Here is a 26687-nt window from a genome sequence, read left to right as displayed (position 1 = left end):
AGAGATCACTTGGGAACAATAGTAATTTCCCTTGATAGATACTGGCCACACTGTGTGTTGAGGCAGCCATATTGGAGTATAATTGACATACAATAAACTTCACATATTTAGACTGTACAATATGATCAGGTTTGATTTGTGTATGTACCCATGATCCCATAATTCACCTACAAAGGATACTGGGAGCCCATTTGTTTAACTTCTTCCTCCCACCACTCCCTGCTCCTTATATCCACAGATTACCCAGTGAACTGCTGTTGTGATAGATTAGTTTGCATCTTTGAGTATTTCATATAAATGGAATCTAATTTTCACTGACCTTTTTACACAGGTGTAGTTATTTCATCCATGTTTTGTGTGTATTAATAGTTCATTTCTTTTGTTGATGAACAGTATTCCATTGTATGGATACATCACCACAGGCTTATCTGTTCATAAATTGAGGGACATCTGGGTTATTTTCTGTTTTTGCTCTAATTAATAAAGCTGCTATGAATATTTGTGAATAAGTCTTTACTGTGCCTGTAATAGTGTTGTTCTAGTATTCTATTCCCGATTCTCTTTGTACCTGTTCTTTCAGTTTCTGGGAAATGAATGTTGACATCTCTGACCATAATTCTGAATTTGTCTCTTCTTGAAGTTCTACGAGTTATTGCTTCATGTATTTTGAAGCTCTGTTGTAAATTACATAAACATTTAGGATTGTCATGTGATTCTGGTGAATTGACCCCTTTGTCATTATGACATGACCTCCTTTATCCCAATAATATTCCTTGCTCTAAAATCTACTTTTTCTAATATTATTATCATCTAAGTTCTATTTTGATTAATATTAACATAGTATGTGTGTATTTGTATCCTTAATCCAAAAAGTCAAGATCCAAAATGCTCCCGTGAGCATTTTCTTTGAGTATCATGTCAGTGCTCAAAAAGTTTCAGCTTTTGAGTTCTTAAATTAGTAATACTTAACCTGTGTGTGCATGTTTCCATTCTTCTACATTAAATCTATATCTTTGTATTTAAAATATGTTAAAATATATTTAAAATATAGGCAGCCAAAATTTGGTCTTTTTAAAAATTCTATCTGAAAATATCTGCCTTAAGAAAACTTTTATTTTGAGATAATTGGAGAGTCACATGTAGTCGTAAGAATTAATAGAGACATCCTGTGTTCCCTTTGTCCAATTTCCCTCAATAACATCTTGCAAACTACATTGCAATATCAAAACCATGATGTTAACATTAACTTAATCCATCAAATTTGTTCAAACCTCTCAAATTTTACTTGTACTTTGTGTGCACGTGTGTGTGTGTGTTTAGTTCAATCCAATTTTGTCGCACGTGTATTTTCAAGTATTTACCATCACAGTCAAAATGTAGAATAGTTCCATCAGCACAAAGATTCTGTGTGTTGCCCCTCCCCTCCACTTGACCCTTGCCCTTTATATCTGGCAACCACTAATCTGTTTTCCTTTTCTAATATCCAGTCTTTCACCATTAAGTGCAATGTTAACTGTTGGTTTGTTGTGGATGCTCTTGATCACACTGAATTCTCCTCAGTTCCTAACCTGCTGAGAGTGTTGTCATGAATGGGTTTTGAATTTTGTCAAATGCTTTTTCTGCATTATGTGATATTATCATACGGTTTTTCTTCTTTAGCTTGTGATATTATGGGTTATATTAATGGAGTTTTGTATGATGAGTCTTGTATACCTGGAATAAATCCCACTTGGCCTTGGGACATAATTACTTTTATACATCATTGGATTCGGTTCTCTAACATTTTGTTGAGGATCTTTGTTTCTAAGTGTATGAGAGGTATTGGTTTGTAGTATTATTTATTTCTTTTTAATTTTAAGAATATGGGGTAAAATTCAGGGTTAAGTATACAAATGTTTATTATGCAGGTGCCCTTGTTGATGAGGTTTTTTTTGTTTTTTGTTTTTTTTACTGTCTTTTTCTGGTTTTGGTAACTCCTACCTTTTAATTGGAATGTTTAGATCCCTTGTATTATTGATTGATTGTGGTTATTGAGATGGTTAAGTTTAAATGTCTTGCTGTTTGTTTTCTATTTTTAGGTCTCCTTTTCCTCTTTTTCTACCTTATTTTGGATTGTTGGGTATTTTAAAACTATTCTATTTTATCTCATTTTTTGACTTATAGCTATAATTCTTTGCTTGGTTATTTTCGTGGTTTCTTCAAGGTTTATAGAACACATCTTTAAGTTATCACAGTCTATCTTCAAGTGATACTATACCACTTCAAATATGATAAAAATCCTTATAATAGGAAAGTCTAGGTCTCCCCGGATTTGCCTTCACCTCTTTCCCTATGGCATGTGCTGGGCTCTGCATAGGTTCACCATCCCGGAGTCATGGCCTAGCAACTCTCAAGACTCTTGCCAGGGCAATCACAAGGCCCTTCTTATTTCTTCCTCCTCTTCGAGATTACGATCCTTTCTTACCTGATCTACTATGTTTTGAAAGTCATTGCTTCACCTATGCTGCTTGTGTGTTTTCTTTTGTTTTAGGTAAGAGGATAAAGTTTCCTCTTAGTTCATCTTGAGCAGAAGCAGAAATCCTGCACTGCTGTTTTGATGTGGATTCTGAAGACTTCATGTCAGAGTCAAAGTGCCAGCCCTTTCAAGAGAGTCTCTGTTGTGATATTGAGAGAATAAAAGCATCAAGGCTATATGTGATGTGTTAGGGCTTTTCCTTTAGAAAGATCCAGTCCATGTGCCTCATGACATGGCAGATGTTTGTGTATGTGGGTAGAGTCCATGCTCCAGAAAGAGGTGATTTGCACAAAGAAATTTTGTTGTATATGTATTTAGCCTCCATTTCACTTATATCTCTTTGTGAATTAGACTAAATCCAGGACCATGAAATCTCATATTTTACATTTATCAAACAAATAACTCTACATCAAAGCAAAGAGAATTAGAGAAAAGAAAGGGTATCAAATGCTTAAAGAATTTCATAGTCTTAGATTCTGAAGCGTCCTCAAGAATAGCCTTCTGCCTTTAGGAAAGTTAGATACTATTGTCTTCATTTTACATATTCTGGCAACTCTTGAGTGTTAAGGGCTTATATAGGGTTCCTTAAGTGTGTGATGGAAACAGAATCCCACTCCAAGGATATCAGACAGCTGCTTTTGCCATGATTGTCTGTCACATTCTTCCTCTTGCTCTTTGTAGTGTCTCTGGGGCAATTTCTCACCCCCCAAGCTCTATCTTCCCTTGACTAGCTGGTGGTATACCTCCCATAGGCTTTTGGTGTATTCTGCCTAAGTGAGAGCAAAACATATTTCCCTCTGAAGTTTCTCTGGGAGGGTTTTAGAGCTACACAATTAACAGTTTTCCTGTTCATTTTCCATTGCCTTGTGGTCTTGGCCTCTGACAGTGGATAGATGGCTGTATCATAACATTCCCTCCACATCATTTGTCATATCCTGGCATGGTGACAATAGCCTCTCTGTTTCTAGGAGGCCAGAAGCTAGAATGTCAGGCAGGGAAACTAAATAACTTTTTGCCCTTAGTACATCTTTCTTTCTTCAGAGAGCTGCAGGCCACTGAAGGCTGGTGTGAGACTGTTGAGCTTTGGGAGCACAGAGCCTAGAATGTGACTGCGAAGGCTTTGTTATGTCTGATCTTGGAAAAACGATTTTAAAAAATAAACTGAAAGCTTGGTAGGCAGTGGATTCTATCCTCTTCTGTCTGTTCATTGGTTCTGTCCAATGAACTAGGAAGTGCTGGTATCTTTCAGTAAGGTGCTGTCTGCTAACAGAATTGCCACAGTCAAGAGCAACTGTAATTAACATGACAAAGGGTTTTGTATGTCAGATGATAATGCCAGTAGACACTTGTATAGGGATTGCCACAAGCCACTCCTAAATCCTGTTGCATATTATCTTATTGAATCCTTGCAACAACCTTAGAGGTGGGTGCTGTTACTACTCCTTATGTTACAAATAAGAGAGGGTAAGTGACGTACTCTGGGTCACTTAGCTAACAAGTGGTGGAACTGCAGTTCAGATCCTGGCATTCTGACGCCAGAGTCTGTGGTCTTAAATTTAATGCCATAATGTCCATGATTAAGAACATACAATTCTTCTTTATCAAACCACAACATGGGGAAGAGTGAGGCTTTAGGCAGGAAAAGGGTGAATTTCAGTACTAAAGAGAAACAACGTGTTTGCCTACATAATGAAATGAGTGCTTCGTAAATGGTATAGACTTGGTCCTTGGGATTTCTGTGGACTTTTCTATTTTCCCAGCTTCTCTTGATTTAGGTTCACCACGTGACTATTTTTGGCCAATGAAATATGAGCCAAAGTGGGTAAATAATCACGTGATTTCTCATGTTTCTTTTTCAGCCCATCTGCTGTATCATTGACAACCTTGAAGGGTAACCTCAAAGCCATAATAAGGTAGGACCATAAAAGAAGAGCAGCCTGGGTTCCTGAATCACTGCTTATAAGAGAGCTTCCCAGGAGACCTATTAGCCCACATATTAATAGAACCTGGAGTGTGCTATGAACTGAACTGTATCTTCTCAATTCATACATTGAAGATCTAACTCCCAACATGATTGTATTTGGAGACAGGGTCTAAATAGAGACAGGGTCTAAATGGAGGTAATTAAGTTTAAATGAAGTTATAAGGATAGGGCCCTGATTAGATGGAATTAATGTCCGCATAAAAAGAGGCACCAAGGGCACACACACTTGCGTGTGTTCTCTCTCTCTCTCTCTCCCTCTCTTTGAGTGCACACACTGAGTAAAGGTAGTATAAGGACATAGTGAGCCTGGCTCGGTGGCTCAGCCTCTAATCCCATGCCTTGGGAGGCCTAGGTGAGTGAATTTCCTGAGTCCGCGGGTTCGAGACCCACCTGGGCAACTTGATGAGACCTCATCTCTACAATAAATCAAAAAAATTAGCTGGGTGTGGTAGCGTGTGCCTGTAGTTCCAGCTACTTGGAAGGCTGAGATGGAAGGATCACCAGAGCCCAGCAGGTTGAGGCTGCGGTGGCTGGGAGCGGCCACTGTACTCCAGTCTGGGCGACAGAGTGAGACTCCAACTCAAAAAAAAAAAAAAATAAAAATAAAAGGACATAATGAGAAGGTGGCCATCTGCAAGCCAGAAAGAGAGCCCTCACCAGAATCTGACCCTGCTGGGCCTTGAACTGGAGCCTCTATCATTGAAAATGGAAAAAAAATATAGCTTTCTGTTATTTAAGCCACCCAGTCTGTGATATTTTGTTATTGTAATGAAAACAGAATAAGGCAGAGTAAATAAAAAATAAATGTATATTATCTTAATCCATTGATATTTCAGGATTTATTTGTTACCACAGCTAAACCAAATATACTCTAATTAATACATAGACTTTAATCTCTCAACTGCCTTGTGGCCCTTTCTGTTCACAGTCCCCTTCTTTTGGAAGAGGGAGGACTATTCAGGTCTTACAAGTAGAGGCATTGCCTGAGCAGCTAGGGAGAAACCATTTTCAGTCTTTTCCAGCCTTTCCAGACTTCACAGGGGATATAAGAGAAATACAAGGTGAAGTGGGGTGGGGGAAGGTCTTAGTTTTCTAATATATAAAATGAGGAAGTAGCATGTCTGATCTCAAGGGCTCTCGAACCTTTATAAGCCAGTGATTTGTAGGCATGTTCTGGGATATTAAATAAGACTTTTTTGATTGCTGAGAAAAATAGATGCCAAGTGCTCTCACATTTGAAAGGGACATGCTAGCCCATCTACAAAATGCCATAAAAGGGGGTGAGCTATTCTGTCAACATTGGCTCATCACCCCACCTCCAGTGTATAAAGAAAAAAAGAGGTGGAAAAGAGGAGGTCACTATTAAAAATCCCTTTGGGGAAAGTTGTCAACATCTGGTGAGCTATTTTCCCCATTCCCCATGTGGGAAAAATGGTAGAAGCTGTCCCCTCTCATCAAGAAGGGTGCTCAGGAAGCTCCACATGTATTCGCTGGCTTTTGGCAGACACAGGGTCTGAACTCTGTTGGTCAGCTTGGGTGGAGGGAGCGGACAAGCCAAGCAAGTGGCCTGTTCTCCCAGGGTGTAACCAGGCCCAGGATGTACATTTCTAGACGAACCAAGCAAGTTCTGAGGAAGACGTCTGCACAAGAAGTTCACTACCCAAGAGGTCTCCCTGGAGAGGTGAGGGGATGAGGGGACCAAAGAGAGGACTGGCCACAAGATGACAGTGAATGAGGGAGCACAGTCGTTTGCGGGAAGCATTGCTCTCACAAGGGAATGCAGTGTTGGGGTTCCTATCAAATGCCACACAGAGGAAAGTGTGAACTTCGGACATCTCCGTATTCTAAAAGTATCATTGCTGGATTATATCAGTGTCATTCCAGGAGGACCTTGCCTGTCCCTTTCTTTCCCTCCCCCCCCATTCTGGCTCATGGGGCCACCAGTCAGAGCTGCAGAGCTGGGGGTGGGGGAACAAAAGGAAACAGTGACAATGCTGGCTTCTCCCCTCAGGCTTTTAAGACAACGCCAGTGGTGGGCCTGGCTAGTGCAGTTGTACATGGAAGGACATGTTATGATTTTTAAATTATTATTTTAGATTCAGGGTAACGTGTGTCATTACATGGACCTATGGGGTAGTGGTGGGGATTGGGTCTCAGGTGGCTTATCTTTAGAGAGTGAACATTGTGTGCTGTGGGTAGTTTCTGAACCCTAATCTCCCTCCTCTCTCTCCCCAGTGTCTATTTTTTCCATCTTTGTGACTACTTTGCTTCCACATATGAGTGAGAACATGAGGTGTTTGGTTTTCTCTTTCTGAGTCAGTTCACTTAAGATTACGATCTCCAGGTCCATCCATGTTGCTGCAAAGGACATGGTTTCATTCTTTTTTTATGACTGTGTAGAATTTCATAGTGCATATACACCATATTTTCATTATCCACTGATTGGTTGATAGGTATTTAGGTTGATTCCGCATCTTTGCCATTTTGGATTGTGCTGCGATGAACATATGGGTGCAAGCAACTTTTTAAATTTAATGACCTCTATTCCTTAGTATAGACCTAGTAGTGGGATTGCTGGATCCAATGGTAGATCTACTTTTAGTTCATTGAGTAATTCCCATATAGCTTTCCATAGAGGTTGTACTAATATGACATAGAACTGGACTTTGTAATGCTCTCTCTCTAAAGAGGTTATTTGCCTTCTGTCTGAGATTTAACAAAAATGTTATCAGACATGTTGGATATTTATTTAGGAGCAGGAAAAAATTGTTCCATAGAATAGGTTGAAAGAGGCTTCTTGACAAAGAATTCAGTTTTTTGTTTGTACTCTATTGAGTTTGGCTTATTCAATTAATCAGTTGCATGCATTTATTATATCATTTTTCAAAATTTATTCATATGTATGTTCTATTTGATGGCTACTAGCACCTGGCTGGACACACGTGGTCTGTGTATAACCTATTTGGGACCAGATCATTGCTGTGTTATGTCCCTTGCTGGAGCTCAAATATGGTCACTGCCACCTGGGACTAACTCTGCAGAGCTGCTGGTTCCTACTGCTGCCACTCTGCTATGCAGATAATCCAGCCCATCAGCAGATACAGGAGACATCTGCAGACATTTCCTAGTGCTCTGACAGTTTCCCCCATGGTGTTACCTTCCTGGACATCTAGAGAAAAGAGTACTGTGCACTCAGACAGTCACAATTATTCAGGGTCTCTTTGAGACACTTCTGTACCAACAGGACTCTCCCTAGTGCTCATCACCACTGTCCCCCACTCATAACCCTGCTTTCTGTGTGCAGCAAAGACAGCTTCCCCAAGATTCCCTGGATATATCCTGCATTTACCCACTTCCGAGACTTTTCTTGCTCATTTCTGTGCCTTAAATGCCCTTCTCCCACGTCCCCTGTCTAAGTCCTGACTTTCTCCCAAGCTACATCAAATTCCTGTCGCCTCCCCCAACCCAGAAGTCTTTCCCAATGAGAGTTGATTCTGTCCTTAATCTTGCTGTACATTGTTTATGTCTCTGTGTGTTCGCCATGGTCAGAGTCTGCCTGGACTATCTCACGTGTGATGGTTTTTGTCTGCCTTACTAGACTACGAGTTCTTAAAATTCAGAGACATGGCTTCACTTATTTCTGTCATTCCTGTGGGTACACACTGAATATCCATTAAATGGAATTAAGCTGCCAACTATCATTTGAGCACTTGTGGGTAAATTGTAAAGGATGTGTGATCTAGCAAATTGAACTATATCTATATATACATATCTATATCTATTTAGCTAGCCATATATATATATATGCATATATATATTCTATCTATCTATCTATCTATCTATCTATCTATCTATCTATCTATCTATCTATCTAATATATATAGGAGAGGTTTGACCAGCCCTTGTATATGTTAAACTCTACTGGAGTATTTCACAACTTGTGTGGATCCATAGAAAATCCAGATGTACAATCCTTTTAATTCTTTGCTAAGCCCTATGAATCATAATCCTGTGTAAACCTAGAGGGACAGATATGTGCATCCTGACTAAAAACAGAGTTAAGGAGTTAGGGATCTGGTTAATATCACTATTTTTCTCAAGTAAAGAAAAAACTAATCAGGGAAAGAGAGGCCAGGCTGGGGAGGGTAGGCCCAACAGAGGCCAGGCTGGAGAGGTGTTTATAATTCCGGATCAGCAAGGGCCCTTGATATCACAGAGGTGAGAGTCACGTATTCCACCAAGGCCTGGAGCTGGTGATAAATGGTCTTCAGCAGATCAGGTGGGGATTTGGGGAGTTTAACTCAAATGCACAATATGACAGCTTAGGAATGAGTCGGGGGATGGTTTTGAGCAATGTGGTGTTTAGGATGACCTGTATGTCAAGGATGATACTTTCCCTTTTTACTAGGGTGGAGGGGGGACGTGCTAGGTAGATTTCTCATCCGAATACATAAAAGGTCATAGATGTGGAGATAACAGTGTCCGCAGTTGTTTTTGCACCCAGTTGTGCTTGGCACTCTGCTTAGAGAGAGGTGAGACCCTGAAGACAGAGTGGCTGGCAATCTGCCAGGGTGCGTGGCTTCAGCTTTAACAGAGTTAGGCTCTGCTGTTTTGCTTGTTTGCTTCTCCTGATCATTTTTCTCTTCTGCCTTTTATTTTTCCCCCAGACCTTTTGGTACCCAATGATTTTTGATTAATTTATTTACCATCGTTGGGTGATTGATGCTGTTTGGTGCTGGTACTTTGTAACTTTCCAATTCTTCTAGTTGTCAAGGTGACAGCCCCTTGATGATGAATTAAACCCTGTCCCTTGCTCTTTTCATTCTCCCTGTGTGCCAAGGCTCTTGATTTTCAGCAAATATAAATATTTCTGAATGCAGATTTAATGATTGAGAGCACCCAACAAAATCCAGAAAGATCTATGATACTTTCACACTCCTTTACTTTTACACTGAAATGTAATACATTGTGTTTTTCTCTGTCTTTAGGTTTTGGGAATCAGTTTCTCTTTCCGGAATCTCCCAGCTTATTTTCCTGCTCTTCTGGTATCTCCTTTATGCATGACTCTCCTTGGGCTAGGTGAAATCCTGTTCCACTTTATGATGCACATGTTTGGGGTGGTGGTGAGAAAAGGCACTTGTATTTGTTAAGTTATTACTATACGTGTCACACAAAGAAGGACACTTTTTTACTAATTTCATAAAATATTTATTGAGAGCCTATTATGTATCAGAAAAAACTCAAGAACCTTTGTTCAATTTTTATTATTTTTATCTTTATTTTGTAGACAAGTAAGTTGAGGCTTTCAATATGTTTTAATTCATGCAGATAGAAACTGGCCCAGTAGGGATTTGAGCCCAGTCTTTCTGAATTTATCAGTTTGTATTGTTTCCCATGACACTCTTCTGAAGGTAGCCAAGGATGGATGAAGGAACTTTTAGAGCCTCAGAATTTGATAGGAACTATCAACTTTCTCTACCCAGGTGGTTCTCAAACTTAGGTAATTAGATGCATGTTTAATCAGTCACATAAAAATCATGAGGAATACTTATTAGAATGCAGATTCCTGAACCTTCTCATAACGGTTAAATCTGTATTGCCTGAGAAATTTGCATCTTTAAACACTGCCTATATTATTCTGGTTCTTAGCCAGGTTAATGACCTGGTGCCATAAACCAACTATTGTCTAGAGCAGGACGTTTCTTGACATCTTCATTGAGAGATGGCCATCCTCCCTCTGGGGCCAACAACACTGCCCATGTAGTAGCTTTCATTAGTGGGCAGCCCTTAATAGTTTTGGAAAATTCTTTCTCACATTGACCTATCATCATCAGTTCCTCTATAACCACAGTCTGGTGATGCTAGTAATGTAAATAATAGGTGCTACTTATTGCTCCCTAACTGTGTGAAGATGTGCTAAATGATTTAGATCTGTTATGCCACTCAAAGGTCACAGCAACTCTCTGCAGTTGATATTATTATCATTTCCACTTTGCAGATGAGATCATTTCATTCTGAAGATGCTAACAGTATGTTTCTATATCAGCTCTTCAGATGTTTTCAGATACCATCCTTCCCAATCCCCCTAAGTTTTCATAATTCATTATGAAAAAAAAAAAACTCATCAGACACCTTTTCCAAAGCATGATGCTAGCTTTGCAAAGGGAAGACGTCTTTTCTTAAGGGCCTACAGTCCAGTAAGGAAGACCCATGTGAATTTCAACTTGGGATTTTTGTGTGAGCCTTGACTCTTTAACTGGTCTATGTGTCCTTGAGGGCAGAGCCTACACATTCTTCTCATTTGTTCCCTACAATGGGAATGGTTGACAATATGACGAGGACTCAGAAGAGAAAGACACATTGTCTTGGGTTGATTTTTGAACATGTTGTCAAGCAGACTCCTGTTTTGCTCTTCACTTTTCCTAGATGAGTCTTGTGATTGGAAGAGAGGAGGCCATGAGGCCTTTCCTAGATTCCTGAAGCATATGCTTTTGATATAGCTCATAAATTTCCTTGGAGTCCTCATATCCATGATGTGGGGAATGTGTTCTGGGAGATAATAGCTGCTCACAGTGTCCTAAGCAGGAGGCAATATAACACAGTAAATAAAAATGCAGGATTTTAAAGCAAGAACATGTGGGCATCCCATTTACATTATGGACTTTCTCCACAATCTAAGATTCTATGCCTTTACTTTTCCCACCTGCCAAATGGGAACAACAATTCCTTGTGAGATCCTAAGGATATGTAGAAGGAAGTACTGGCCATTGTTAATGTACTTCAAACTCCTAGGTAACACTAGCTGCATATATAGATCTTTCTTGTTTTAAACAAGAGATGCTAAACAAAACCAAGGGATATTAAATTATGAATTTACAGAAGAGATAAATTATGGAGGTAGTTATTATTTAAATTGCAGAAATATTTCTCATTTTCAGCCCAGGGTTCCTTTACAAAGCAATCTGTCTTGTGCTTTTAAAAAAGTAATTCAATTTACAAAAATTTGATTTGCATGCAACTTTTTAGAAGCATTTATCATGTAAAGTGAGACATCATCTGACTAAATTAGAGAATTTACCAATATGTTTTGGCCTAAGATAAATATCACTTCCTCCAATGATGTGAATATTGGCAAACTGAATCTTTTCTCCTTCTCAACCTGAAACTAGCCCATGTCCAGTTTTGAAGTAGCGGGTCTGATAATTAGTAGTCGTGGTGGAAATACTTGGATTCATGCTGTAGATCTGACAGTAAATCACTCATGACCTTGGGAAAGTCAATTTCATGAGGCCTCAGTTTTCTCATCTGGAAAATGTGATTGCTGGAATCGATGGTTCCTTTCTGCTTTAGGGTTTATTAATTGTGCTCATTGCTAAAAAAGTGATCTGAAATCACAAAGGGCAAGGATTGACATCCTGTGATAAAACAATACACTGGTGGATGAATAAAGTTATGATTTTCATTTCTTTCCAAATAATTCTCAAAATTCCAAAGCACTACTCTAAGTCTGTGACAAAGAAAACAAAATCAATCCAGAAAATCCTCTTTCTTATTCTTCACTGACTTGTTTGTTTTTTTTTTTTTTTTTTTTTTGAGTTGGAGTCTTACTCTGTCGCCCAGACTGGAGTGCAGTGGCACACTCATGGCCACCCCAGCTTCGACCTGCTGGGCTCCGGTGATCCTTCTGCCTCAGCTATCCATGTAGCCAGAACTACAGGCATGTGCTATCACACCCAGCTAATTTTTGATTTATTGTAGAGACAAGGTCTCACCAAGTTGCCCTGGCTGGTCTCAAACCCGCGGGCTCAGGCAATCCACTCTCCTTGGCCTCCCCTAGTGCTGGGATTACAGGCTGAGCCACCGAGCCCGGCTGCTGACTTGACCTCTTTTTGCCATTTCTTATGTCTTCATGTCTGATGAGAAGAAGATTGGTTCTATGAAAGTACTGGTATCACTCTATCATCAAGGAAGGAGTCCCTCACACTGAAATGCTGAGTTCATCCCATGCAATTTCAAGTGTGCCATTTGCACTTCCATTTATGCAACCACAGATGATAGCTGCAAGTAGCGAAGAGCCACAGAGACATGGTGGCAGCTTGCTCTCCTCTCCCCCTTGCCCAATGCCCTGTACAGGCCAGCGCCTGCCTTTGCCTTTGTTGCTGCTGGCCAGCGTTCCAGCCTCCTGTCAGCCTCAGATGTCTATGCCGCCCTCCCAAACCATGAATCATCAGAGGTGCTGGTGGCTTCTCTAGCTCCGTGTTCCTGGCAGAGGTGCTGTTTCTTCCTAAAAATGGAGGGGAGGGAGTTGCTAAGGAACACCATTAACATGCTGACAGCACAACAATCTTGGAGAGTTTTGGCCTCAGCGGTTTGACTCTAATCAGGAAATCATTTTTAGAAAGATTTGTCAGTGTAGGAAAACAAGCTCCTGAACTGGATTATTTTCCCTCCTCTTCCAATCTGCAGTGCAAGGCAGATGGGTGAGCCATCACGGTTTTGTATGTGGTGGATTTGTTTCGGTCTCATGTTTTAATCCGGAACCCCTGAAGGTGTCTGTGTTTGTAAGGACTGCGTTTTGGGAGCTGCACCCTCAGAGGTTTGGCGCTCCTCTCTCCTTCCCTCAAACTGGTTGGCTTTCTTGGCAAGGCCAAGCTTCAGGACCCTTTAATCTGATTTTCTTCCTCTTTTATGTTTTTTTCTCCCCCATAATGAATTCACTGCGTGTCTCTGGGAAATTAAGGCAATCCATTATACTGTTGTCTCCCTATCTTTGCAGCAGGGATAATAGTATTTAACCCACCTTTGCAGTATACTGAGTGGCCTGTCAGGGTCTCTTCTTTAGAAGGACAGCTTGAAAACATTTTAATAAATACTCCTTAACTGTATGCTTTAAAGATACATGGGGTCAAATGGCAAACGGCTCAGGAATAACTAGTTCAGCAAACCAGACTAGCCATTTATCACTCTCTGCTACCTCTGTGTTCTCTTCTTCCTTTCTCCACGCTTTTCTATTTCTCCAGGGACATGTTATTTCTATCTAGGGTTATAGCCTTTAGGGAACAGACCAGTCCCTGCTGCCCATGCCAATCCAACCATCTCTTAAACTGGGGGAACAGGTGACTTTCCGACCTGGAGTGTCTCCAACAGACAACACTTAAGGACAGAGACATGAGACATGAGGGGCCAGCTCAGTGGTGTCACACAGATGACTTGTGCAATTGGACCCATGCCCCCGCCTTATATGCCTATGGTTTCATTTCCAGTACAGTGGGTGACACTTAGGACTATCCACCTGTTTGTCAGGGTGATTCACTCACAATCACCCTTAATCTCATGCCCCACAGGTCTGAGATTGGCATGCCATTCCTGGATAACAGGGTAAAACATGCTTTCCAAATTTATCTTCTTGTCTCCTCTTTGATGAAGATAAAGGAAGCCACAGACATTCCATGGTGTAGATAAGGTGATCCCTGGGATGCAGTGTGATCACATCCTAGAGATCAGAAGACGAAGTCAAGGCTAAGCCCTTGTGTGTCTGCAGGGCTGGCTGCTTAAGGGATCATGGCAGCCAGTTAGTTGTACACAGAGGCTTTGGATATTCCTTTTACCTGCACTTGGAGATTGCAATATTTAGCCATTATAATTTCTTTCCTTTGGGTTTTGGAGTCTGGGAATTTTCAGAAACACCACCATTCCAGCTCTGGGTCATGCTTTGTGTTGCTCCTGCCTGCTCCTCTCATTGGAGGGTTCTGTGCTGATAAATGTTTCTCCAACCCACTTCAGAAAGAGACTCCTTGAACAAAAAAACCATTTATAAGAGAACTCATGACCCAAATGAAAATCAAGGCAAACATGAATTTTCTTATTTCTCCAACTCAAAAAAGACATAAATTAGATGAGTCAGGAAGTGATGAGTTTAGATGAGTTCTGGGTGGAAAAATGCATGATGCAGGAATTGCTGTTGCTTGACCTCAAAACAATCACATGTATGGGATCACCCCACAAGTCAAGCCTGACTCTCCCAGGAAACACAACACTTGATGTGTTAGGCACTGGACTCTAAGGATACGTACTCCAGAGAATGCATGAACAACTGAGCTCTCTAACCAAGTTATTAAGCTGTTGAATGAGGGCTTCTCTCATCTCCACCACAAGATTAGGGGACTAGGCCTCAGAATTAGCCAGTTCAGTGGATTTGTGTGTGTGTGTGCGTATGTGTACATCATATTTAAGCAAGAGAAACCTTTCCCCAACCAAATAGTATCTTATGTGGAATCCCAAAATATTAAGCAGATGGAAGTGAGGCAATCTTATTAAAGTGGGAGAGCATAGAGGACTAGAATCTTGCCATGTATCCTACTCCCTTGTCTGTCCATCCCCTACATGGTCCTCTCCTCTGAGGCAATTCTGTGGAGTATAAATCCATTTATGATGCTTAACCCTTGCATTTTACAGAGAAGGTCACTGAGGCTCAAAGAGCTGTTTTAGCCTTGCATTGCATCATGCACATAGGAAGTGTTCAACAAATAAACCAAACACAACCTTTTTTTTTTTAACTCTAAGGTGGAAGTTGCGCTAAAAGAACCAGAAATGAAATAATTTGCTAAAACACAGGTTTTTGCCTTCAGTGGAAAGGGAAGGGGCTTTTGGTCTCTCAGTTTTCCCTGCTTCTTTCTGGACTGTCACTGCTGTTTGCGTGATGTAGCTGGAATTGGGCTGAGCCCACAGGAAGGGACTTTCCTTCAGTGTTAATGCAGGAAGGAACATGGCATTGATCTATCTTCAATTATAACCTCAATGTGTTTCCCTTGAATTTTTAGACAAACCAAAGGTACTTTGCAAGTGCAATAGAGCTTCCAATTAGGCATTTAAGTTCCCTGTTTCTATTTCCCTAATGACTTGACTTGCTTTCTTGCTTTATGAAATGAAAATGGCTTTTTGGGGGCACGAGAATGCAGCTGATTGCATGCTTAATATGCTTTTGCAATGAGTTCCTGTCTGTTTCTAGTATTTGCAATGGACAGAATAATACATTTCCATGCTTTTGTTCCCTACATATTCATGGCCATTTGCTCCCGCCCCACATCTATGCCAAGGGTGGTACAGTCTTGATAGGAATGTCCAGAGGGCTGGTATTTTAAGTCTCCGGAAGGAAAACTATCCTAGAAAAGAGGGCACTGATCCTAAGGTCCTGTTTATGGGGAAGGGCACAGGATTGGGGATTTGTCAAGAGCGGAATGGTGGGAAGCGGTGATGGGGCTGGGGCAGAAGAGGTGAAACAGAGACACGGAGGACAAGGAGAAGGCACCAAAGAAAGTCAGCTGTGTTTTAAGAAATCAACAGCAGGAATGAAGAGCCTCTCTAGATCAAGCTCTGGGAAGATATAGGAATGGGGCTAAGTAGTTCTTTCTTCACTGGAGAAATCAACTTGAAAGTAAAAGACATGCCCATTTCCAACTTTATCTGTAGCTTTGAACACAGCATAGAGTCGACCCCAGTTTCCAGGAGGCCAACGGTCATCCCTTCTTTTAACTTTCTGGTTTATAGAAAACCTCGAATAAACTGGGGCCCTTCGAATATTTCACATCCCTGGGCAGCACTTTAGATAACCACTTCGGAAGGTCTCCAGTCTTCTCCCCTCTGCCCAAATCACCCCTTTTCTTTGAGCCCTGTGCAATCCCAGAAGGCTTTTGAGGGTGATGCAGCCAGGTCTCTGTGTGCCTGTTAAAGCTGTCAATCTGTGCCATAGCTCCAGGCTCCCATGCTGTCTGGCTGTGTCATGCCTAAGTTTATGTGCTTTTCTTCTCTGTTCCCCAAGGGTGACCAACTGAGTGTAGGCTAGTGTCCCAGAAGGCCTGTCATTTGACTGACAGGAAATGGAAGTGTAATAACAGGAAAGGTGGAGCCAGCATAGTATCTTTTGCCATCTTGGTGGGCAGCAGCAGGTTGGAAATGCCTTCAGGTTTCTTGTTGGTACAGCCTGGATGGGTCAGTGAGTTTTTCATGTGGTCCATTACATGCAGAACTCTCCGTGGAGGGGACCACAGCCACGCCCCTGTTGTCTGGGGTGTTTTGCAGAGTAGGGAGTAATCTATCTTGGCTGTAGTCTGTAGCTACTCTTGGCTTTGTTGTCTAAGGTGCCCTTGATTAGACGAGATTATAAAGGACCTTGGTCATTGCAGATGTGACTGAAAAATAGAAAAAGGAAAGGAAATCTCACATGGTTCGGCTTATTTCCAGGAATGCTCTGGGCCTTCCTTAAAGTGCCTCCCTGTGCTGGCTGGCCTGCTGATGGGAAGACCTGCTTTACAAGTCTGAAGGAGACCCTGAGGTCATTGTGTCCATTCCCCTGCCTTCAGGCAGGATTAGAGATAAGCTGCCTCTGCCAGAGGATAATCTCTTCTACTTGTAAAAGCTTCCGGAGCAGACCCGAATCTCTCTCGAGACCATTCATTGCAACTTTTAACAACTTTCACCATCAGGAAATTCTCCCCCATAGCTATCCTAAATCCCTTATGCTGGGGATTAAGCTCCTTTTCTTATTCTATCCTCAGTAGCCACTGCCAAGACTTAGCCTGCACTGCCTAAGAACTTTTCTGATACCTGAAGATTGCATGAAATCCTGCCTGCCTGTCTTTCCTGATGAATAATCCCAGTTTCTTTTTCTCCCAGGCCCTGTAACCCAGTCTCCTCTTCACCTTTGAGGCGGCCCTTAGACTTCCTCTAAGTGCTAGACTCCCTGGTGGGAAGCCCAGACCAGGCACAGGAGTCTAGTAAGTTTCCAGCCCATTTTAGGTCTCGTGAGACTCTTCCTGGAGCTCATGGTATGGACAGTACCTTTCTGTTCACGCCTCTGTGTGGATCTGTGTGTTAGTGACAGTCCAGCTCATGGGCTGTGATCACCTTTTACCCAGTCAAGGTAACAGACTATTTTTTTCTTTATTCCCCTTGGCTGTTCAGGGCAAATTGTATCATACCACTCCCTACTGATATTGCTGTATCCTTGTATCTACAGCAATACTGATACTACCATACCAGAAATTAGGGGAAAAAAGGGAGTTCTGAGTGCCTGTGGCTCTTTTGGAAGGTTTTGACAAGAGCGAGTAACTTGCATTTACAGAGAGTCAGTGTGGTTGGATGTGAGTGCCACTTCTCTCTAATGGGGACCAGCTTCAGGTAGAATCACCCTCTCAGTCTGGTTACTTTTCCTTCCTCTCATCTTCTATGCCTCTTCTGAACTTCTGGCCTTTCTGTCCCCTTTGCATGGGTACCAGGGCCCTATACTATGCTCCTGCTGCCTGTACAGGATTGATAGTCCCTCTACCCATCCTCCCCTGGCAGTCTGCCCAGGCTCACCCCATTCCAGGCTAACTCCCATTCCCTGCTTGCGGCTGATCTGAATTCTGCACCACCAAACCAGTCCTGAGTGATCTGCATAGCCAGAATGCACTCACTCTGCACTAGGTGAGGACAAACACTGGCGAGACAGCTAGCTTCCTCAAGCAGAGTGTAGTCGAGAGAGGGACTGAGGAACCAGGCATGGCGAATTCTAAACAGCAGATACAATTTGACTTACTGTGACATAATAGAAAACAGATGTCCAAGGGTGAAATGGGTTAAGGAGGCATTCAGTGAAGAGGACTATGGGCTGGGGCTTCCTGGAGGAGACTAGGTGGGTGTGACCTGGGCAATGGGCAAAGGGAGGTGTGGAATGGGCCTTGAGTGGAGGAAACAGGAGTCTTTTCTTTGGCTCATGGCTCTTGTGTGCTCCCTCAACATCCCAATTCTTCTAGTTCTCTTTGTCTCTAGTTTCCAGAAGGAGTTCCCTTCCTTTTAATTTCATCAATAAATAAGTGAAAATATTGGATGAACATCTTCTATGTGAGAGAAGGATTCCAGTTCAGAGGTTTCCAGTAATGCGCTCTAGCACAGTAGTAGACCATGATTGGATTCAATTATGCGAGGCTTTGATTCTCTCAGTTCCTGGGCTGGATGTTCAGGACCTGCCTGAGCTCCTGGGGCCTAGTCCTCTCCAATTGCTGAACAATCCCACCAATTTACCACACTGTGCTGTGCAATAGTGTCATTTTCTGCATGTACTGTGTGTGGTTGGTGGCACTATTCTGGGCTTTGGGGCATGAACCTAACAAGGCAGGTGAAGTTATACTCCAGTGGGGTATGGTGGGCAGAATTCTAAGGTAGCCCTCAAGATTCCTAGCCCTGGTGTGTGTGCCCTGTGTAACACTCTTCCCTTGGGTATGGACATGAACTGTGAATTTGATGAGGCAGTCACTTTCATGATGAAGTTATATTATCTAGCATGGTTGACTTTAAAAGGTGATCCTTCTGGGTGTGCCTGATATAATCAGGTGATCCCTTCAAAGGAAGTGAGTGTTTTCTGGTGAAAGATGTTCAAAGTGTGAGAGGGATTTGATGTGAGGAAGATTCTTCTGTTTCTGGTCTTCAAGGGGTCATGAAACAGGGCAATGTGGGCAGCCCCCAGAAGCTCAGGGCAGCCTCTGGCTGGCAGTCAGCAAAAAATGGGAACCTTCATCCTATAACCACCAGGAACTGAATTTTGCTACAACCACATGAGCTTGGGAGAGGACCCCAAGTTCTAGATGAGAATACAGCCATGTGATGATCCGGTTTCAGGCTTGTGAAACCCCGAGCAGAGAATCAGTGACTCTGCCCATACTTCTGACCTACAGAACTGCGAGGTGATAAATGGGTATTGTCCTAAGCCTCTGAGTGGTCATCTCTCTTGCAGCAATAGAAAGGTAATACATGAGGAATATAGAAAAAATGTAGACATGAAAGATTCAAATAGAGGTAAGGGTTGTGCAGAAGATTTAAACCCAAAAATGTAAGGGACAGTGGACACTGTGGCTACTTTAGAAGGGATACTCAAGAAAAGTCTTAGGGCTGTTCCAAGAAGGACCCAGTCTGGGGAATACCAGGGGGAAGGACAGTCCAGGCAGAAGGAACAGCCAGGGCAAAGGGCCTGAGGCTGCCACAAGAAACCACATAAGGCAGGTCTGGGTGATTGGAGCAGTCTACAGAGGCAGGTAGGGCTTTTTGAGATTGAAAGTGAAATGTAGATTTTATTTTCAATGTGGGGGAAGCCAACAGGGATGTTAAGCAGGGTTGTGATACACCTGCACAACCTGATTTACATTTTAAAAGATCGCTCCAGATCCTGGTTGGAGTTTGGATTGCAGCGGGGGAGAGCAGGAGCAGGAATCTGGTGGGAAAGCCACTGCATTGCTTGAGTGAGTCCTGCTGGGCTCTGGGGCCACTGCAAACTGGGATGGTTTTCCTCTTTCCCCATTTCTTTTCCTTCTCTTATTTCTTTTTTAACATACTTCTGTTCCCCCTGTTTTTCCTCCTTATACATTTGCACACCTTTCTCATGTTTTCTTTCAAGGATACAGGAAAGCCTTGTCTGACTGGAGTGGAAAGCTTCTCCCACCTGCTCAAGGCTGAGCAGATGGAATGGGTGTGTGGGGCCTGGTTAAATCTAGGACAGAGGAGTAAGAACTTTTCTCTGTGCCCAGCTCCCTTGGGCTGGGGCGATTCCCACCCAAGGTTGGTAGCTCTGTGGGGTTAGCCCCTGGGCATGAAAAGATCAGGTCACACACTGCTGGGAGCTTCCCCTCTGCATCTCAGTGTTATCTCTCCCTGGAGGGACTTAAGTGTAGAAACTACATCTATATTTGTGTACCTGATCTCATCCCATTGCACCTGTGCTTTCAGTATGGGGAGGGGTATTTCATAAATGCTTGGCAATAGATGATGGCAAAATTTATTCTTAAACTAATGTTGACAGAAGTGACTCTGGCCAGAAACTACCATATACCAATTTGTTCCTTCATGTATTCCATACATTGGTCTTGGGTGTCTACTGTGTGCCCTTCCTTGCACTAGAGCCTGTGGATATCCTGCCCTATGAACTGAATATCTATATCTCCCCCACCTACATTCATATGTTGAAACCCTAACTCCCCAATGTGATGGTATAAGGAAATGGAACCTTAAGAAGGTAATTAGGTCATGAGGGTGGATCTCTCATGTGTGGGGTTACTGCCCTTGTAAGAAGAAACAAGAGAGAGCCTGCCATGTGAAGACACAATGAGAAGATGGTCACCTGCAAACCAGGAAGCTGGCCAGATCTGCTGGCACCCTGATCTTGGACTTCTCAGCTCTAGAATGATGACAAATACATTTCCATTATTTAAGCCACCCAGTCTATGGTTCTTGTATAAGCAGCCCCAGCTGGCCAAGACACCATGTCAAACAGACAGTTAGTGAACGCTTTTTTGGAGGAGCCTACATTCTTAAGAGGGTGGGGACAGATATTTTAAAATGTACAGAAACAACGAGCCAAAGAAAACAATAGCAAATGGAGGTAAATGATATGAAGGAAATAAACTAGGAAACTAAGTGCTTCTGTCGAGAGACTCCCAGAAGGACTAACTCCAAGTTTTGAAGGTATAATTTAATGAACAAACAAATGTACAAATCAATAATCCCCCTGACCCTGGATTTGCAGTATTCTGCTCAATTTCCCTTCTCTGAGTCTCTTTCTCCCGGGAGGAGGACTGTGAGGGTGGGCAGATATTCAGGGAAGGGATTTAAGGAGAGGGTAGCAAGCTTCGGTTTGCATTTTGGAGCCATCTGGCTGTAGTGGGTGGGGGTGGGGAGGAGGGTGTCACATGTTAGGACTATTCCAATGTTAGGTGAGGTGATGGAAGCCTCAAGTAAGGAATAGGGAACAACAGATAGATTTGAGGGACAGCTAGGAGACACAGGACATGAAGGTCTACTGATTAAGGAAAAAGGAAGTTAAAGGTCAGGGATGTTTTCGAGGTCTCTGGTTTTGGCAGCTGGCTGTCTGGAAAAGCTAGTTTACTATGAGACATTAAGTGTCAAGGTCAGAGGGGTGGGAGAACATGGTGAAATTTTTAGATATGAATTGGTTTTGCTGGGGGCTCATGTCCACTAGGAAGTTTGTTACACCTGTGACATATTAAGGACCAAGATAAACTGTGGGCTGGAGACACTGGTGTGGAGGTTATTGCTCACAGGTGGGGAGAGCCAGGGACGTGAATGAGCTAAAAGGAGAGTGGAGGGCCTAACGCTGGCGAACCAAATTTCAAGATGGGACAGAGAGGAGCTGGTAGAGGGAAATGTTGACTATTTGGGAGAGGACCTAGTCAGGGAAAAGTGAATTGCCTCAGGAGGTAGGAAACGGATCGGGAATGCAGGTGATGCATTCAGGTGATGCAGGAGGTAGCAGCTTCCACCAGAGGGGCTCAGGTAGGCTTGTTGCCATGCGAGGAGGAAGATAGGGAATGCCCATCTGATGCTTTCTATTTTCACTGCAGGTAGGAGGTGAGGTAATCTGTTGATTATGACTCTTCTCATTTTCTTTTTAAGAAGTCAAACTCCAGTACAATAAAGTGCTCCCAGGAAGGAGCCTGCTGTGCTCAAGCAGTTGCAGATGTAGGAGAGGAAGGGAGTGGGCTGTGTGAGGAGGAGGGCCGCCTCTCTATCTTTTCGGAGGAGAGCATGGGTAGAGATGTGGGTGGAGCACCTGTGTGTGTTGTGTTTTGTGCGTGTTGTGCATATGTGTTGTGTATGTGTGCTGTGTGTACATTGCATGTGTCTATATGTGTTGTGTGTGTTTTTGCGTGTGTTTGTGCATAATTGAGGTACTTAGGAGTTCATATCTGCTGCCTTCGACATTTATGTGAAGTTGGGAATGAGGAAGGTGGTAGAAAAGAGAGATGGGTGAGAGGAAAATGCTTGAAGTGGCCCTCGTGGAGAAGGAAGGAACGAGTTGACCAGGGGTCTCTGCACACGAACCTTGGGGCTGAAGGTGTAATTCCAGACCACAGTCCTCCGGCATCTAGAACTGAGCAGGATGAGAAAGTCAGAGCTTTTTCCTCCAGAGCGTCTTCTTCCTTCGGGACCTCCTGGAGGAGGTGGGGTGGGGAAGACAGCGGCCCAGAGCAGCCTGCGAGTAGGAAGAAGACCACCCTAGGAGTTTGTAAAATAATCGCGTGCGAATCTTTCTTTCTGTCCCCATCTCAGTGTTGCTTGTCTTACCACCTGCCTCATCCTCCTCCCCAAATCTGTTCCATAAAAAATTAATGACTGCAACAGCGGGTTCTGTTCGTGTAATTGAAGACACCTTTTGGCAGCTTTGGGATTCTCATGTCGTTGTTGGCTTCCCAAGCCAAGCTGCTCCCCTCATGTCTACAACTGTGGCTCCAAACCGTTCGCTTCTGAGCATCTTTGCATTAGGACAGACAAGTGATCACGGCTTCCATTAATGCTGTGGCCGCTACACCTGAATAGTCTGCAGAGAGGGAAGTCTGATGATGTGGAGTCTGGGGCAAAAGATGCATGGTAGGGTGGGAGGAATTTAAAAGGATGATAAGGGCCAGATTCAATACAAAACACTATATTGCACATTGTAAAAGTCTGTTGTCTTGGATTGGGCTCCCCAGAAGCAGGGCTTAAAGAGGAGGTTCTTGAGACTGTGACTCAATTGAAGGAGTACTCTCAGGAAGTGAGGGAAGGAGGATAGGGCAGGGGTAGACAACTAAGGAAGGATCTGGTCTCAGCTGCACACCAGCGCACCCTGGTCCCACAGTGAGCCTTGGGTGTGAATTGTACCCCAGTGCTGGACTCTACTTGTCTGGCTTTTCTTAGAGGAGGCAATGGTGGACTTTCCCCTGACATCCCCACTTAGACCAGGGTAAGTCTCCTGAGAGAGAACCAAAGATACTCATGCTATCTTTTCGGAGGAGAGCATGGGTAGAGATGTGGGTGGAGCACCTGTGTGTGTTGTGTTTTGTGCGTGTTGTGCATATGTGTTGTGTATGTGTGTTGTGTGTACATTGCATGTGTTGTCTATATGTGTTGTGTGTGTTTATGCGTGTGTTTGTGCATAATTGAGCTTTTATTACTATGTGATCTTACTTTATTTCATTCATTTGTTCATTTTTTTCCCCAACAATACATGTTGTGATTGGGTCTATCCCTTTCTTTTCATTTATGGCTATTTTAGGACACATTTTATGTAAATAGTCACTGAGCACCAAAGATGCTTTCAGAAGTGCCAAGAAACCTCTCTTTTGTTTCTGAATGTTTGCTGGTCGTAGTTCATTGTACATCTTGGCATTTGCACCCCGTCTAAATAAGCTTGAGTCTCAGTGGGGGTGGAAAATGGAGAGAAAAGGGAGCACTGAATGCCCTAGGAAGAAGGAGAAGAAAGGAAGGGTGAGAACGGGAGAGGTCAAAAGTCCCAGGTAGCTTCCCGAACCTTCCAGCTGCTGTGCATGCATCATGCTCAGGATGAGAAAAGATAGAGAAGACAAACTTGGTGGATGGATCCTCTCAGTCTCACGTGGGTTATAGTGAATTCAAGGTCTGAATTGGCCCATCAAAGTCCAAAGTGCTCATTACTATGGAAGCCCCCACTCAATACAGATAGGCTGCTTCCAGGATTTGAAAATCATCTATTTGGTGTGAGCGAGTCATCTGAACTCATAACTGTACATTGTGTGATGTCAGAGAGAGATCGCCACATTGTCACTTACTACCCCATCTATAAAATGGAGGTATCTGGTCACTTGATCTTTGAACCTCTTTCCAGGACTGAGAGTCTCTATCTCAATGACTCCTGACTCAAATGATTTTGAACAATTAATTTAGGCCTGAGGGGACATATCTCCTGACCTGTCAGGAGGCTTTTTTCTGCATAGTCAACATTTGTCAACGTCTTAGATGGAAGGGTGATAGCACGCTGTCATAGTTTGGGGGAGATAGACATAAAGATGAGAGGAAACACAACTGTGTTGGAATCAAGATTTACTAACCTCGAGAGCCTGAAAACCCCAAAGATAAAATACTGCATTTTTAGTTAAAAACTCACACTTACACAAATATAGAACAGGTAGACCCAGCCTAAGAGCAACTAAAATGAAAAGACTTAGGCGTTTCAGTTTAGGATATATTTACTTATAGGTTCAATAAATATTTGTGGAGTCCCTGGAACTGATCCAGAAGCTAGGGACATAGCAGTGAATAGCATGACATCACACTGCTTATATCCTAGTATCATAATATGACCCACAGTCCACAATCTGCAATACAAGTAAGTAAGTTATATGGCATGAGCTGGCAGTAAGTGGTAAGAGAAAAAGTTAAATCAGGACATTAGGAAAGGAGTGACAGGGTGCTGTATAGGATGGGGGAGTCAAGAAAGACTTCCAGGAGGAGGTGTTTGGCTCATTAGCTGTTTGACATGGCTGCCAAAAAGCAGTAAAGCCCTGGGTTCTATGACTAATTAGTCCACTAATTAGAGTGACCTGCTCGGATATCTCTACCTACCTGACATCCTCTAGCTGCAGACTCAGCCCTGCAATCCAGGTCGGGCCTTTCTGAAATGACCAAGCTTGCCTGTCTGACCTTGGCCTTATGTCAGTAAATTTGTGTCTTTTTGTCTCCTGGGAGTCATTGCCAATTCTGGGACCCCCTATCACTGATCACATCTAATGCAGGCAACCACCTGCCATCTGTGGTAATTCTCCAGATGCCTGGGGCTGGCTAAATTTCTTCCAGCTCCCATGAGAGGCCCACCCACAGTGCCCTCTTGGCAACACTGACTTGCCTGGCCTGACCCCATCCCACTCCCTTCTTTGTTTCAAAGTCCTCTGCTGGCATTGGCTGCAAATGAGATTCAAAGGGAACGTTTTCTGCCGTCTTGATGTTCATCTGCCTAACTTTGCATAGTGTGTGGCATAAATGTGAATTCTTCTAGGTGGGAAAATTTTTTTCTCCCAAACTTCTTGCAATTTTATTAATAATGTAGCAAATGAGACAACATATTCCGAGGGCTCAGTCAATCCCAGAGAGGTAGCTTGGGCCTCTGAGCACCTGCTTTCTTCTTCCTGCTGACTCTGGCTCTCTCTCTTAGGCGGGTAGCTGTGGCACTGAAGAGCAGAGGGCAGGGGGAATTATGCATGAGCAGAGAGAGGAGACATTGACCTTCTGTGTTTAAAGGTTAAAATGATTTCTTGGGAAATGGAACAAACTCACTAATCAGAGGCTGTTCTGAATTTTTCTGCAAAAATTAGACCCTGTGACTCTCTTCACATGCTCTGTTTGTGAGCATATATGTTCATATATTCGGCAACAAACCCAAGTTCAATTTCGATTTATTGAACACCTACTATGCTCGCAGTCTTGAGATGAGTTGGACTGAAAGGAACACAAGCAATCCAAAACCCCTGGCCACTGATAACTCCAATAACCAGGAAACACAATAAACCAGCTTTCAGTTTCACACTACTTAAAAGCAGTAAGATAGTTCTTCTTCTTACAAGGATTTAATAAAAGGCAAGCAAAATCAGGGTGCATCATGGAGTCTCCCCCCTTTCCATAGCTATGGTGCTGGCAGTGAAGTCAAACCCAGGGTGAAGGCCATGGGCACTGTGAGATCTTAGCCATTAGTCTGAATTGAAGAGGAGGAGGAGAATGGCTTAGATAGAAAAGTCATCATTCTTTCAGTAAACATGTATGAAGTATATTTTGTGTTCAGAATTCTAGTGGGTACTTGGAGATAAACAAATTAGATGTAGCTCCTGCCTCCTAAAATAGAAGCCCAATAAAGATAGAGACCTTTTCTGTTTTGTTCTCTGTTATGTTCCCAGGTCCTCGGGCAGTGTCTGGCATTTAGTAGGAATATAATGATGTTTGATGAATGAATGAAGGAATTCATAGTAGAGGAGGAGGCAGACATGAATACAAATGTCATACATGTGTTGCAGTTCTTAAATTGAGAGAGAGAGAGAGAGAGAGAGAGAGAGAGCTAGTGAGCGCACGCAAACAGGAGGACATGGACGAGGGAGAGGTTAGTCTTCCCTGCCTGGTAAGAGTGGAATGTAAGACATATTCTGTTGTGTGAAACTAAGAATGCTGCCTGATATACCTCACATGCGTATCAGGCATCATTCTTAGTTTCAGTCAACAGAAATTAACGTTGCCAGATTAAGCAGAAACATGAATTTATGAAAGAACAGGGAGGTCATAGAATGTCTAAGAGTGAAGAAACACTAGGCTTGATGCTAGGAACCATTTTCAAAATCACACAACAGAGCTGTGTAGTCTTAGAGG

This window comes from Carlito syrichta, unplaced genomic scaffold (genome assembly GCF_000164805.1).
Source record: "Carlito syrichta isolate Samal-C Ts95f unplaced genomic scaffold, Tarsius_syrichta-2.0.1 Scaffold308235, whole genome shotgun sequence".
Lineage (NCBI taxonomy): Eukaryota > Metazoa > Chordata > Mammalia > Primates > Tarsiidae > Carlito > Carlito syrichta.
This window is presented reverse-complemented; position numbering follows the sequence as displayed.